Source organism: Rhinoraja longicauda, chromosome 5 (genome assembly GCF_053455715.1).
Source record: "Rhinoraja longicauda isolate Sanriku21f chromosome 5, sRhiLon1.1, whole genome shotgun sequence".
Lineage (NCBI taxonomy): Eukaryota > Metazoa > Chordata > Chondrichthyes > Rajiformes > Arhynchobatidae > Rhinoraja > Rhinoraja longicauda.
The window spans coordinates 57,415,093-57,427,759 of record NC_135957.1 but is presented as its reverse complement, the minus strand read 5'-3'; the positions used below and the strand labels follow the sequence as shown (position 1 = coordinate 57,427,759).

The following is a 12,667-nucleotide window of genomic DNA, read 5'->3' as shown; positions in this document are numbered from 1 at the left end:
CAATAGAACGAGTTGGAAATAAAATAGAGGTATAATATCTCTTAACATGTTTCAAGATTGAACGAACCTTAAAGGCACGAATTTGGTTAACTGGAAAAGGATAAAGTTTCTCCATTCCGTGATTCCTACTCTGATTTTTAAAAGAGCGATAAACATTTAAACCTATTTAATGGGATACAGCAAGGAAACAGGGCCTTCAGACCACTGAGTCCACGCTGCCCATCGATCACCTCTTTTCGTTAGTTCTATGTTATTCCACTTTCGCATCAACTCCCTACACACTAGGGACAATTTACGGAGGCCAATTAACCTACTAACATGTGCATCTTTAGGATGTGGAAGGAAACAGGTGCATCCGGAGGAAACCCATTTGGTCACCAGACGAAAGTGCAAACACCACACAGGCAGTTCCCGAGGTCAGGCTCAAACCTAGGTCTCTGGCGCTGTGAGGCAGCAGCTCTACCATTTGCTCCACCATACTGCCTATAGTGAGAAATTATGAGACAAAACATATAGAAACATTTATTGTCGTGCACCACAATAATATTTAAATAACTGGAATCCAAGGCATAAAAATTTGATCATGCCTTGCCTTTTATTCTCGGTACCTAAATGGCATCACACCTTGAACAAAAGAAGATGGTTGTAGTGGTTGGAGGTCAATCGTCATCCTACAGGATATCTCAGCAAGAAATCCTCAGAGTGATGTCCAGGGCTTAACCATCTTCAGTTCCTTCATCAATGATTTTCCTATAGTTGTAAGATGAGAAATAGGAACATTCACTGATGATTGCTTAATGTTGAGTACCATTGTGACTCCTTAGATAATGAAGCAGTCCTCATCCAAATCACCGAGATCTGGGCAATATGCAGGGCCGGCCATATAGATAGCAAATAGCATTTGTAACACACAAGTGGCAGGCAAATGAAGATATCCAGCTTTCACCCCTTGACATTCAATGGCAATATTGTCACTGAATCCCCCCCAGTACCAATATCCTGAGGATTACTATTAACCTTAAACTGGACTGAACTGGACTGGGCTGTACGGTGGTGCAGCGGTAGAGTTGCTGCCTTACAGCGCCAGCAACCCGGGTTCGAAACTGACTACGGTTGCTTGTCTGTATGGAGTTTGTACATTCTCCTCGTGACCTGCGTGGGTTTTGTCTGGGAGCTCTGGTTTCCTCCCACATTCCAAATACGTACAGGTTTGTAGGTTAATTGGCTTCGGTAAAATAGTAAATTGTCCCTAGTGTGCGCAGGATGGTGTTGGTGTGCGGGAATCGGTGGACCGTGTGTAGGTGGGCCGAAGGGCCCGTTTCCACGCTGCATCACTAAACTAAACTAATTGTGGCTACAAGAGCAGGTCAGAACAAGTTAGGAATCCTGGAAGCAATAACTCATCGCAAAGTCTGTTCATTATCTCCAAAGCTTGCCAGGAGTACCTAGGAATACTGTCTGTGTGCCTGAACGAGTGCAGGTTCAACAACAGTCAATAAGCTCGATACCATACAGGACGTAGCAGTCCATTTGTGGTAGCCCACCCACAAACATTTACTCACTCCGCCACCGATACGCAGTTGCAGCAGTTTCTCCCATCTATAGGATGCATTGCAGCAACTCACCAAGACTCCTGAGACAGCATTTTCCAAATCCAGCATCCACCAGCTAGAATGGCAAGGACAGTAAAAGGAACACCACCACCTGAAAATTGCCCTCTAAGCCACATGTTACCCTGATTTGGAAGTTTATCACCATTCCTTTACCATCACTGTCAAAATCATGGAACTCCCTCCCTCACGGTAATGTGGGTAAATCTGCAAGGTCCACAGTGATTCAAGAAGGCAGCTCACTAACACATTCTCAAGGGAAATTGGCAATGGGCAATTAAATACTAGCTCAGCCTGTGAAGCCAACATCCCTTGAATGAACAAAATAAGGTGGTTTTGTTTGCGTATTCATTTTTATGACAGAAATGCACTATTTGCCATATTAGTGATGGCAACAAGCAAAGTATCCAGTGTCCATATCTGAAAGAGAAACTGGCTTTATTACTCATGAATGAGGCGGTGTGATGCCTGTTTCACATCTTCATTGAAAAGTTATGCTTTGTCGCCATTGGACTTGCTACATTCAAATAATCACGATATTCCTTTCAATTAACCAGCACTGATGAGGCTTCACAGTCGGCATTCTCCCCCTTACTCCAGTCAGTCGAAAGAAGGGCCCAACCTGAATTTCCATCAGTCTATTCCTTCTACAGATGCTGCTGAGTTCCTCCAGCACTTTTTTTTTCACTCAAGACTCCAGCATTTGCAGTTTCTTGTGTTTGCCTGATCCTTTTTTCCGCGAGTGAACTCTCATGAGACATTGATTTGTGGTACGATGATGGCAACATCTGTAGAACCAATGAATGTATAGTCACGGATAAAACAGTTGTTACTGCAAATCCCTGAGTTTTGGCTTTGACTACTTAGCTGAATGAGCAAAGTGATATACAGCTCAGCTTGGCTTCCTCTGGGTTATTGGGAGGGCAAGTGTATAAAGTATGTGATTTGCTGGCGGCAAGGTCTTCTGAAATAGAGCAGCTTTATACAGCTTTAGCACCTTTCTCGGAGTCTAATCTTGAGAGATTGCCATTATACTAGGTTGTCATAACTTAAGATGAGTATTGTATTGTGGTGCCAATGACTTAATGAAGCAGAGACCTTCAGAGATATGTGGGCTCCACTGCTGAGGACACAATGCTCACTCCCTGGTATTGTTTTAGTAATTTACAGACCCAAGAGTAAAGGCAGAGAGGCTTGAAGATAAAAGCCAGTGGAAGATTGCATAGCTGGAAATTAGAAAAGAAATAATGAAATTCAAAAGGGAATTATGATGAGCAATGAAGCAAGTAATATGAATATTTTTGGTTGCGTTACAAAATGAAAGTTAAAAAATATACAATTCATTGACTACAAGATCAATCTGCTTTCAAGTAGTCTTCAATAATGGAGTATTTTCAAATTAAAGAAATGAAAACATATCGTATTTAAAGAGGTTTATTTAAAAAAGAGATAGGTGTATAAATTGTGGAAGATACAACCATCTGGACAATGAAATCTTTTAGTCAAAGAAGCTTAATCCAAGATGCAAGTAACTATAAATAAGCAATTCAATCCTCATCAAGCATTTTATGGCCATTTTATGTATTAAAAATAAAGGAGAAAAATTGAATGCCAAATTCTAAATGTATATTAATAAAATGGGTTTATGGTTATAACACAAGATTTATGGATATGCATATCTGCAACATTATATACCCATTCCATCTCTCCAGAGATGCTGCCTGTCCTGCTGAGTTACTCCAGCATTTTGTGTCTATCTTCGGTTTAAACCAGCATCTGCAGTTCCTTCCTGCTCATGTGAAATTCAGGATCAGGTTGGTAAGATGTGGAATAGGCAGAGATGGATGCTGAAATGCTGTGAAGCATTACTTCTCTTGTGCAGCTGCGTACTGTGCTTCTGATATCAGTCTGTTATTTGCTTCTTCGTTCTCTTATGGTGAAGCCATGTGTTCCTCAGCACCCAGTGTGCAATAAAGACAAATCAAGGTTCCTCTTGATGTTACATTTATTGAAAATTTTGATGAGCGTGGAAAAGAGCACGTTCTGAAAGGAAGGAATGTTGCTCAGAAAGAAATATTGATTGATAAGACGCATACAATTCAGGCTTTGAAAACTGCTAACATTTTTTCTACAGCCTGATGAATAGCAGGATTGGGGGCAGGGTAGCAAGCTGCAGCTGATAAAATCCTCGCTGGGCATTTCTTGTGTGGTCTTCAGCCCTTGCTATTTTCATTCCAGTATTTGAGGGCAGTCGAAGGACATGTGCCTTGGACAGAGGGATCCATATAGGATATGCCAGGGGAATTCCCTTGCAATTGCTTCAACTCTATTGCCACATGTTTAGTTTAGTTTAGAGATACAGCGCGGAAACAGGCTGTTCAGCCCACCGAGTCCGCTCCTCCCAGCGATCCCCGCACATTAACACTATCCTACACACACTAGTGACAATTTACATTTATAACAAGCCAATTAACCTACAAACCTGTGCGCCTTTGGAGTGTGGCAGGAAACCAAAGAGACCTAAAGGCAAATTTTACAAATTGCTTCTCTGAGCAGGCCTTTCCCTCCAGGAACTCAAGCAGAGGGATGCTTCATGGCTTCATGGCACATATCATTCAATCAGATTTAAAATATTCAGTGGGATCAGCTGGCCTGAATTTGTAACAGGCAATTTCATTGACACACCCCGTGTCTGCAGCATGAATTTTCAAGGTTACTTGCTCGTCTACTGTTATTTGGTTAAAATGTTTTGTGCAGACTTTACAGCACAGGCTCAGCCCAATAACACATTTTCGGAGTCTGGCAGTGGATTCTAACTGCATCAGTGCGATAAATAGATTGACAAAGGGCTCTATCGACTATGGTGCAGAGGAAGCCATAGTTCAGGCACAAGGCATTTCAGAAACTCGTATGAAAAGTCTTATTGTTGGATCAGTAATAGCAGAAATGAAGGAACCGAGAGAATAGAATGGAGTTGTTACATAGACTTGTGGGGTGGGATGAAACATAGTTGAGATATCTTTGAGTGTCAATAGGCTTGAAACAGATATTTGTCACTAACCTATCCTTTGAGAGAGATCCAGAAAAGTTTGTGTGAAACTTTCTGCAATGTGGAAATTATCAGACAATGTATTGAACTTTTTGTATTCTGAATGAGTGCACGAAGCTGCTTTAACATTGCTAGTGATGTATTGGAAAAAGTGTTGATGGAAGACGGCTGAGTAGGACTGAAACAAAAACTGTCCTCAGAAAAAGAGAAGCGTAGATTCCTTTTTCCTAGACAATGGCTGTCTCTCTACTATTGTATACTGAGTCCTCGATCACATCCCATCTACTTCCTACGTTGTACAGGGCCCTAGTGAGACCGCACCTGGAGTACTGTGTGCAGTTTTGGTCTCCAAATTTGAGGAAGGATATTCTTGCTATTGAGGGCGTGCAGCGTAGGTTTACTAGATTAATTCCCGGAATGGCGGGACTATCATATGTTGAAAGACTGGAGCGACTAGGCTTGTATACACTGGAATTTAGAAGGATGAGAGGAGATCTTATCGAAACGTATAAGATTATTAAGGGGTTGGACACGTTAGAGGCAGGAAACATGTTCCCAATGTTGGGGGAGTCCAGAACAAGGGGCCACAGTTTAAGAATAAGGGGTAGGCCATTTAGAACTGAGATGAGGAAAAACGTTTTCAGTCAGAGAGTTGTGATTCTGTGGAATTCTCTGTCTCAGAAGGCAGTGGAGGCCAATTCTCTGAGTGCATTCAAGAGAGAGCTGGATAGAGCTCTTAAGGATAGCTGAGTCAGGGGGTATGGGGAGAAGGCAGGAACGGGGTACTGATTGAGAATGATCAGCCATGATCACATTGAATGGCGGTGCTGGCTCGAAGGGCCGAATGGCCTCCTCCCGCACCTATTGTCTATTGTCTATTGTCTATGCCTACACCATTCCGCATGGACTATTTTCTTTAGAGGTTAATGTTCCATTGTTCCATCACTCACTCGCCATCTCACATTGCCTTCCAATGCAACCATGGGATATTCAACACCTTTCATGTCTTTGGTTCCAAATATCTCGGGACCCAAACAGGTGAAGCAGTGGTCCACTTGAAACCAAGTGTGTGCATCCAGTGCTCACAATGTGGTCTCTACACTGGAGGAACCAATGCAGACTGCAGGGCTGTTTTGTGAAACAACTTTGTTTGTCCATGGATGATCCTGAGGTTCCCATTCTGTTGGCCTACAATGTTAACTCTGTTCCTTTTTCCACCAATGTTACCAGACCTTCAGAGTGTTTCGAGCAATTTTAAAATGTTTTTTGCTTTATATGGAGATGGTCCTGGAAACAATATGCTATGATCTTATTGAATGACAGGGCAGGTGTGAAGGGCCAAAGTTTAAGAATAAGAAGTAGGCCATTTAGAATGGAGATGAGGAAAAACTTTATCAGTCAGAGAGTTGTAAATCTTTGGAATTCTCTGCCTCAGAAGGCAGTGGAGGCCAGTTCTCTGAATGCATTCAAGAGAGAGCTAGATAGATCTCTTAAGGATAGCAGAGTCAGGGGGTATGGGGCAGGGCCGTCTTAACGCATGGGCCTGATGGGCACTTGCCCGGGGCCCCACGAGCATAGGGGCCCCATGCTGATCTGTGTATGTTAAGTGACTTGCAATAAATAAATACTACTTTAAAAATGTAGGTTCAATAAGTGCTTTTTTCGCAACATTTTCGGTCCCTAAGTGTTTTTTTCGCAACATTTTCCATCCCTAAGTGCTTCTCACAGCGATCTGTTTCGCAACAATTAGCTCCCTAAGTGCTTTGCTTTTCCATCCCTAAGTGCTTCTCACAGCGATCTGTAAGTGCTTTTTGCAACAATGTAGCACCCTAAGTCCATCGCTAAGTGCTTTTTGGTAAGTGCTTTTCGCCGGCACGACAGGGGGGGGCTGGTAGGGAAAGGGGGGTGGGGGAGAGTAACGGTGGGGGCGACGGGGAGGGTGGGAGGAGGAGAGAGTGGGGGTGGGAGGAGGCAGAGTGGGACTGGGGATGGGCCCCAGTACACTGCTTTGCCCGGGGCCCATAATGCTGTAAAGACAGCCCTGGTATGGGGAGAAGGCAGGAACGGGGTACTGATTGAGAATGATCAGCCATAATCAAATTGAATCGTGGTGCTGGCTCAAAAGGCCGAATGGCCTCCTCCTGCACCTATTGTCTATTGTCGATTGTCTATTGTCGAAAAGGTCTGTTTTTTCATTCATAATGTTTGAATGTTCTTACGTACAATTTAGGCTTTCAAATGAGTTTTCTTTAATCACCTAACTTTGGCAAATTCGGTATGTTCATTAGGCTAAAGAAAGACAAGAGTAAAGCTTGGACGGAAACGTATTTGAATGGTTACATGTATTTTGCCAAAAAGCCACTGGAGAATAGAAAATGGAACAAAAAGACTGCAGCTGCAGGAAATTGGAAATACCAAAGTAAATGCTGGAAACACTCTGAGGGTCAGGTGGCAAACCCATGGATAGAGAAACAAAGTCAACATTTCAGGTCAATGACGCTGCAACAGATCTGAAACAAAACAACAAACATGATTTAAGTTGTGGAGAGAGGAAGATTGGACAGAACAGTGAGATTGTCTCTACTAAGGTGCAGTCCAAAATGGACAAAGTCTAAGCACATGGAAGTGGTGCTGGGATAAAGGAACACCCATGATCTTACTGAATGATGCAGCAGACACGAAGGATGAAGTATCCTCCTCCTGCTTCTATTTCGTGTGTTCTTCTATTCTTCACTTTTGATTCCAGTGCAACAATGATAAATTCATAGGAAATCTAATTTACAGAGAGATCTAGGTTGATAATGAATTAGATTAACGAACCTCGCTTTTCTGGGCCTGTTGTGAATTGGCTTTAAAATGAAGTTGAATCATAATCATGTAAGGTCGTGAACAAAATTACTGAATGAACAAGTTTATACAGAATTTGCCACAGACAGAATTAAAAGGAAAAAAATATATAAAGGTGTTCAGTGTGATTGTCGGATGTGACATTGGTTGTGTAAGCATGATGTTTTTGTCAAATATTTGCAGATTATCCAGCCGCTGATAGGCATAGACCTTTGTTTTCTTAAGAAACCTGAACCTTATTTGGTTTAAAGAAAGACAAGTTAAATTTACTATTTCAGCCTGTTGCCTTCTTTTCAAAATGCTTAATTCAATGCTTTGAATTAATGGGATGCGAGTGAAGTTACAGCTTCTTTATTGTTCTTTATGTTTGCCTGGCGATATCATATTAAATGATTCTGAATGTGCACTTGTGTTTAGATGCTCATGATTCACAGGGGACAGAAACTTAGCACTGTCTCTTTATTTGAAACAAAATTTATATTCCTGCAAAATAGAACAATAGTCCAAGAGGCAAAGGTTTCTGGAATGATTGACAACACTAGCAAATACCATTATAGTACAGGTCAGGTTTTGTTTCTTCTTTCCTGAAGGCACTAATTCAGAACGTGACACGGTGACTATTTTTCAGCTACAAGCATGGTCAGTGGTGGCATTTCCCCTGTGGTGCAGAAAGAAAGGAAAATCTATCACCACTCATTTTCCACTGACGCATGCAGTTTTGTGCACACACAAGCACGCACACATGCATGCAGACATGCACGCACACAACCTTAAAATATCTTCCTCCACTTTTACAAAGAATACCCTCACATCATTTACATTTGCTGATGACACTTGGGCAAAAGTTATTAGTTTCCTCAGAATCAAGCCTACACACAATGCCTCTATGTCTAGTCCATGTCGATGTCAGTCGATCCAATATACTAGACGAGTGTGTCCAACTGTGAAATGCTTATTCTCCCTAAGAAGAAAAACAAAGAAATGAGAAGACATTTTCCTTATACATTGGGAAATTATAAGCTTGGAGACATTGTGTTTGTTTCAGAGTGTTAACTAGATACTGATACAGTCAAGCATGATGAAACAACAACCCATGCTCAATCTTTGTTGTGCTGAACAGATAATGTTTACTCCCTTTTAGCTTTCTAACCTGCAGATCCACAGAAATGAAAATAACAGGCAAGCAGATGAAGAGGTTCACAATGATAAACTGAGGAAGAGTTACAGGAGATAAAGAGACAGGTGTGGCGGATCAGGCCACTCCTTGGGTCAGCCCCCTCGTTACGTGACGGACAGGCGAAAGGGGTTAAAAGCCAGACCAAGGGAAGGCGTATCTTATCCCTAGGAGAACTACGCTGTGGGCAGGAGCTCACAGCCTAATAAAAGAATCTTACTAAACACTGCCTGGCGTCTTGCCTTTTCTCTGGCCTCCGCCAGGCCACTACACAGGGCTATATAATGAGAAGGTTGAAGGTGATGAAGATGGCATGGAAGAAGGAGGGCAAGTGAAGGTAAATTGCACATTAAAATTCTGGCAGGGATGTCCTTTCCAATGGCTCTCTATTATAATGTTCCCAACCTTATTTCAAGTCATTTACTTTCATCCACTAACTTCCGTCTCCATCAGGCTCACAACATCCCTCCTCATCCAGATTCAATAGGAAACAATCGAGATATACATGATAAGAATGCTTCACTAGATGATTCATAATGCACCAAAGGAGCTGAGAGAGTGGGGGTGGGGAGGGGGGGTGGGGGGGGGGGGGGAGGGGGGGGGGGGGGTGGAGGGGTGGATTAGGTAGTGCACTTTCTCAGTGCAGACATGCACTTTTGGATCGGAAAGTCATTGGTGTTCTTATCGTTCTAAGACTGTCCCTTGGCTTCAAGAAATTTGTTTCCATTCAAGCAGTATAGGTTGTGAGGTGGCTAAACGGTGGCGCAGCGGTGGCGGAACGGTGGCGCAGCGGTAGAGTTGCTGCCTTACAGCGAATGCAGCGCCGGAGACTCAGGTTCGATTCTGACTACGGGTGCTGTACTGTACGGAGTTTGTACGTTCTCCCCGTGACCTGCGTGGGTTTTCTCCGAGACCTTCGGTTTCCTCTCACACTCCAAAGACGTACAGGTTTGCAGGTTAATTGGCTGGGCAAATGTAAAAAAGAAAATTGTCCCTAGTGGGTGTAGGATAGTGTTAATGTGCGGGGATCGCCGAAGGGCCTGTTTCTGCGCTGTATCTCTAAATCTAAATCTAAAAAAATCTAATGAGGAAAATGTGTGAACAACTTTCCACAGATGGGGCAGAGGTTTTTGAATGAATAGCAGGACATGTATTTCGTGAAGTAATGCACTCTTTCCGACATTTATGCTTGGCTTCTGCGTTCCCCTCAAGCATGCATTTGAGGTTATCAGTGCTACTCCAAATATTCCTACTCCATGAATGAGGAAACAAAGGATTGCAGGTTCTGGTTTATGTACAAAAGAACATAAAGCCCTCCCCTGTGGCCCCGCTGGTCTCCCTGCTATCCCCCCCCCCCCCCCTCCTCTCCTGTATTCCTCCCTCTGGCTTCACAATCTGCAACTCTTCAAACCTGCTTTATACCTTCTGCTCTCAGCTCTGGCCTTCGATTCAACCATTTTCCTATGAAAGAAAACACTCGTCTATGTCCACCTATTACCTTACACTTTTTGCACAGTCTCTATCCTTTTCCACCTTTCTTCTTCTCCCCCTCCTCCCCACCTCCCCACAATCAGCTTGAAAAATGGTCTTGACCTAAAAAGTCACTTATCCAATGTTCTTCAGAGATGCTGCCTGACCCATTGAGTTATTCCGGCACTTTGTGTCCTCTCTGAATGATTTTTGGTCAAGGATTTCCAGGCGTCGTTGTGAATGTTTCATTTTTTCACAGAGGCTTTGAAAATATCCTTAAAGCATTTGCTCTGTTCGTCTGCTGATCTCTTCCTGTGACAAAACTCGCAACAGTGGGTCTGCTTTGGGAATTAGATGTCAGGCACACACATATGATGACCTACCCAACAGAATTGACTGAGTGTAATTATGACCTTAATGCTACCAGACAACAGTGATCCCTGTCTCCTGAGACCTAAGCTATCTACAGTAAGCAATCAAGGCAACCAGCTTTGTCTCCACCAAATCGTCCAAATCCACTTGAAGGATAAATGAAACAATTAAGTCAAGTTGAGTATATTGTCATATGCCCAAAGTGTGATGAGGTACAGATATAACGAGAAGCTTGCTTGCAATGCATGACACCCATTGAAACTCTGGCAACACAATAAAAAAACATAAATTATACATAAATTGCACATGAATTTGACAATACAGTGTCAAGAGAAAGTCTGTGCAAAACAAAACCAGAATTTAATGTAAAAATGCATAATTAGAAAACAAGTCCATAGCTACATGTTGGACCTACACACTTGTGGCAATTTACAGGGCCCAATTAACTTACCAACTCACATGTCTTTGTGATATGAGAGGAAGTGCTTGGGGTCACAGCGAGAACATGCAAACTCCTCACAGAGAGCTACTAAAGTAACTAAGGTCAGGATTCAAACCAAATCTCTGGGCTGAGGTAGCAGCTCTATTAGCTATGCTACTATGTCCCGAAAATCCAAACATAATCTTCCAAAAGGTGAAAGAAGATGTTTACCACCAAACTAATATAATAAAAATAACCTCAGCTAGTACCAAAATGTTTTATTTTACAAATGAACTTTATTAGATATCTGAAGTCAACGTACTCCTTTTCATTACTCCAATGAACTCTTTCTAAAGATAAGATTGATGACACACAAGAATAATGTTTGCACTGATATTGAGTGTGAAATAGAGAGTGACTCAAAAATTTGGTGACAAAAACGTCAGAAAACCAAAAACTCTGTGGGTCATTCATAATAGTAGCTAAGGTTATCAATAATCATAATGATAAAACGTATAGCAGTTGAATGCAGAATCTGCAACTTTTGCATGTTAATGCCTCATCTGCATTAAAACTACAAATTTCATTACAAGAAGGCATACTTACAAATTGGGAGCAATAAGCAAGAGAGCTTGGGAGCAATTAAAAAAAAAACTAGCAGGTTTAGTAGTAGATATCATATCATATCATATCATATAAACATAGCACAAAAAGTAAGGAAATTTGTGTTTGGTAGATTATTTCTTTGTTGTAACAATGCTTCTTGGCAATAAATCTTATACCGTTGGAAAGCCTGTTTATTTCCCTTTTAAATGGTGCCACATTTCTAAGGAACATGCATTTGTGGGATGAGCAGCAGAGCTGAGTATATGGGTTGCGCCCATGAAAAATTTGCCAAATCTTCTCTGCCAATGCCAAACAGCTTATTCTGCTGTTGCTATTGACTCTTGTTTTGAGCTTCTGGTACCCCCAGGTGCTGACAAGAATGGGATGCCATCCCACAACAGTGTGTGACCAGGCTGGTGACCAGCATGAGGAGGAGGTGCCAGGCTGTTATGGCTGTGTATGGTTCTTCCACACGCTACTGTGGCTCCTGTTTATTAAATGAATAAATTGTTAAATTGCCAATATGTCTTGTTTCTTCAGACCTCAATCATCCAATCCACCAAACAACACCGAACAAGAGTCAATGGCAGAATAAGCTGTTTGGCATTGGCAGAGAAGATTTGGCAAATTTTTCATGGGCGCAACCCATATACTCAGCTCTCCTGCTCATCCCACAAATGCATGTTCCTTACAAATGTGGCACCATTTAAAAGGGAAATAAACAGGCTTCCCAACGGTATAAGATTTATTGCCAAGAAGCATTGTTACAACAAAGAAATAATCTACCAAACACAAATTTCCTTACTTTTTGTGCTATGTTTATATACAGCCGGAAACAGGCCTTTTCGGCCCACCAAGTCCGTGCCGCCCAGTGATCCCCGTACATTAACACTATCCTACACCCACTAGGGACAATTTTTTTTTTTTTACATTTACCCAGTCAATCAACCTACATACCTACTGTAGATACTGTAGGGTCAGAAGGTTTCATCCTGTGTGGAATTATTACTGATGCAAAGTGTAGAAGGTAATACAGGACATGCCTGTTGGGGTCAGGTAGTGGGGTAGTCATGAGGCGGTACACTCCTGCCACCATTTATTACAGGTTTCTGTGAGAT

At 42.2% G+C, this 12,667-nt stretch overlaps 1 long non-coding RNA gene across 1 annotated transcript in view; it reads right to left on the bottom strand.

Annotated features, from left to right (window-relative positions):
* Positions 1–3,042: 3,042 nt before the first annotated feature.
* The window catches only part of LOC144594019 (uncharacterized), a 35,294-nt gene continuing 25,669 nt past the window's right edge, over positions 3,043–12,667 (bottom strand). The window contains exons 2-3 of the long non-coding RNA XR_013547319.1: positions 8,326–8,467; positions 3,043–3,653 (exon numbers count right to left, since the gene is read on the bottom strand). This is a non-coding gene — a long non-coding RNA (uncharacterized LOC144594019). The remainder of the gene's footprint in view (positions 3,654–8,325; positions 8,468–12,667) is intronic.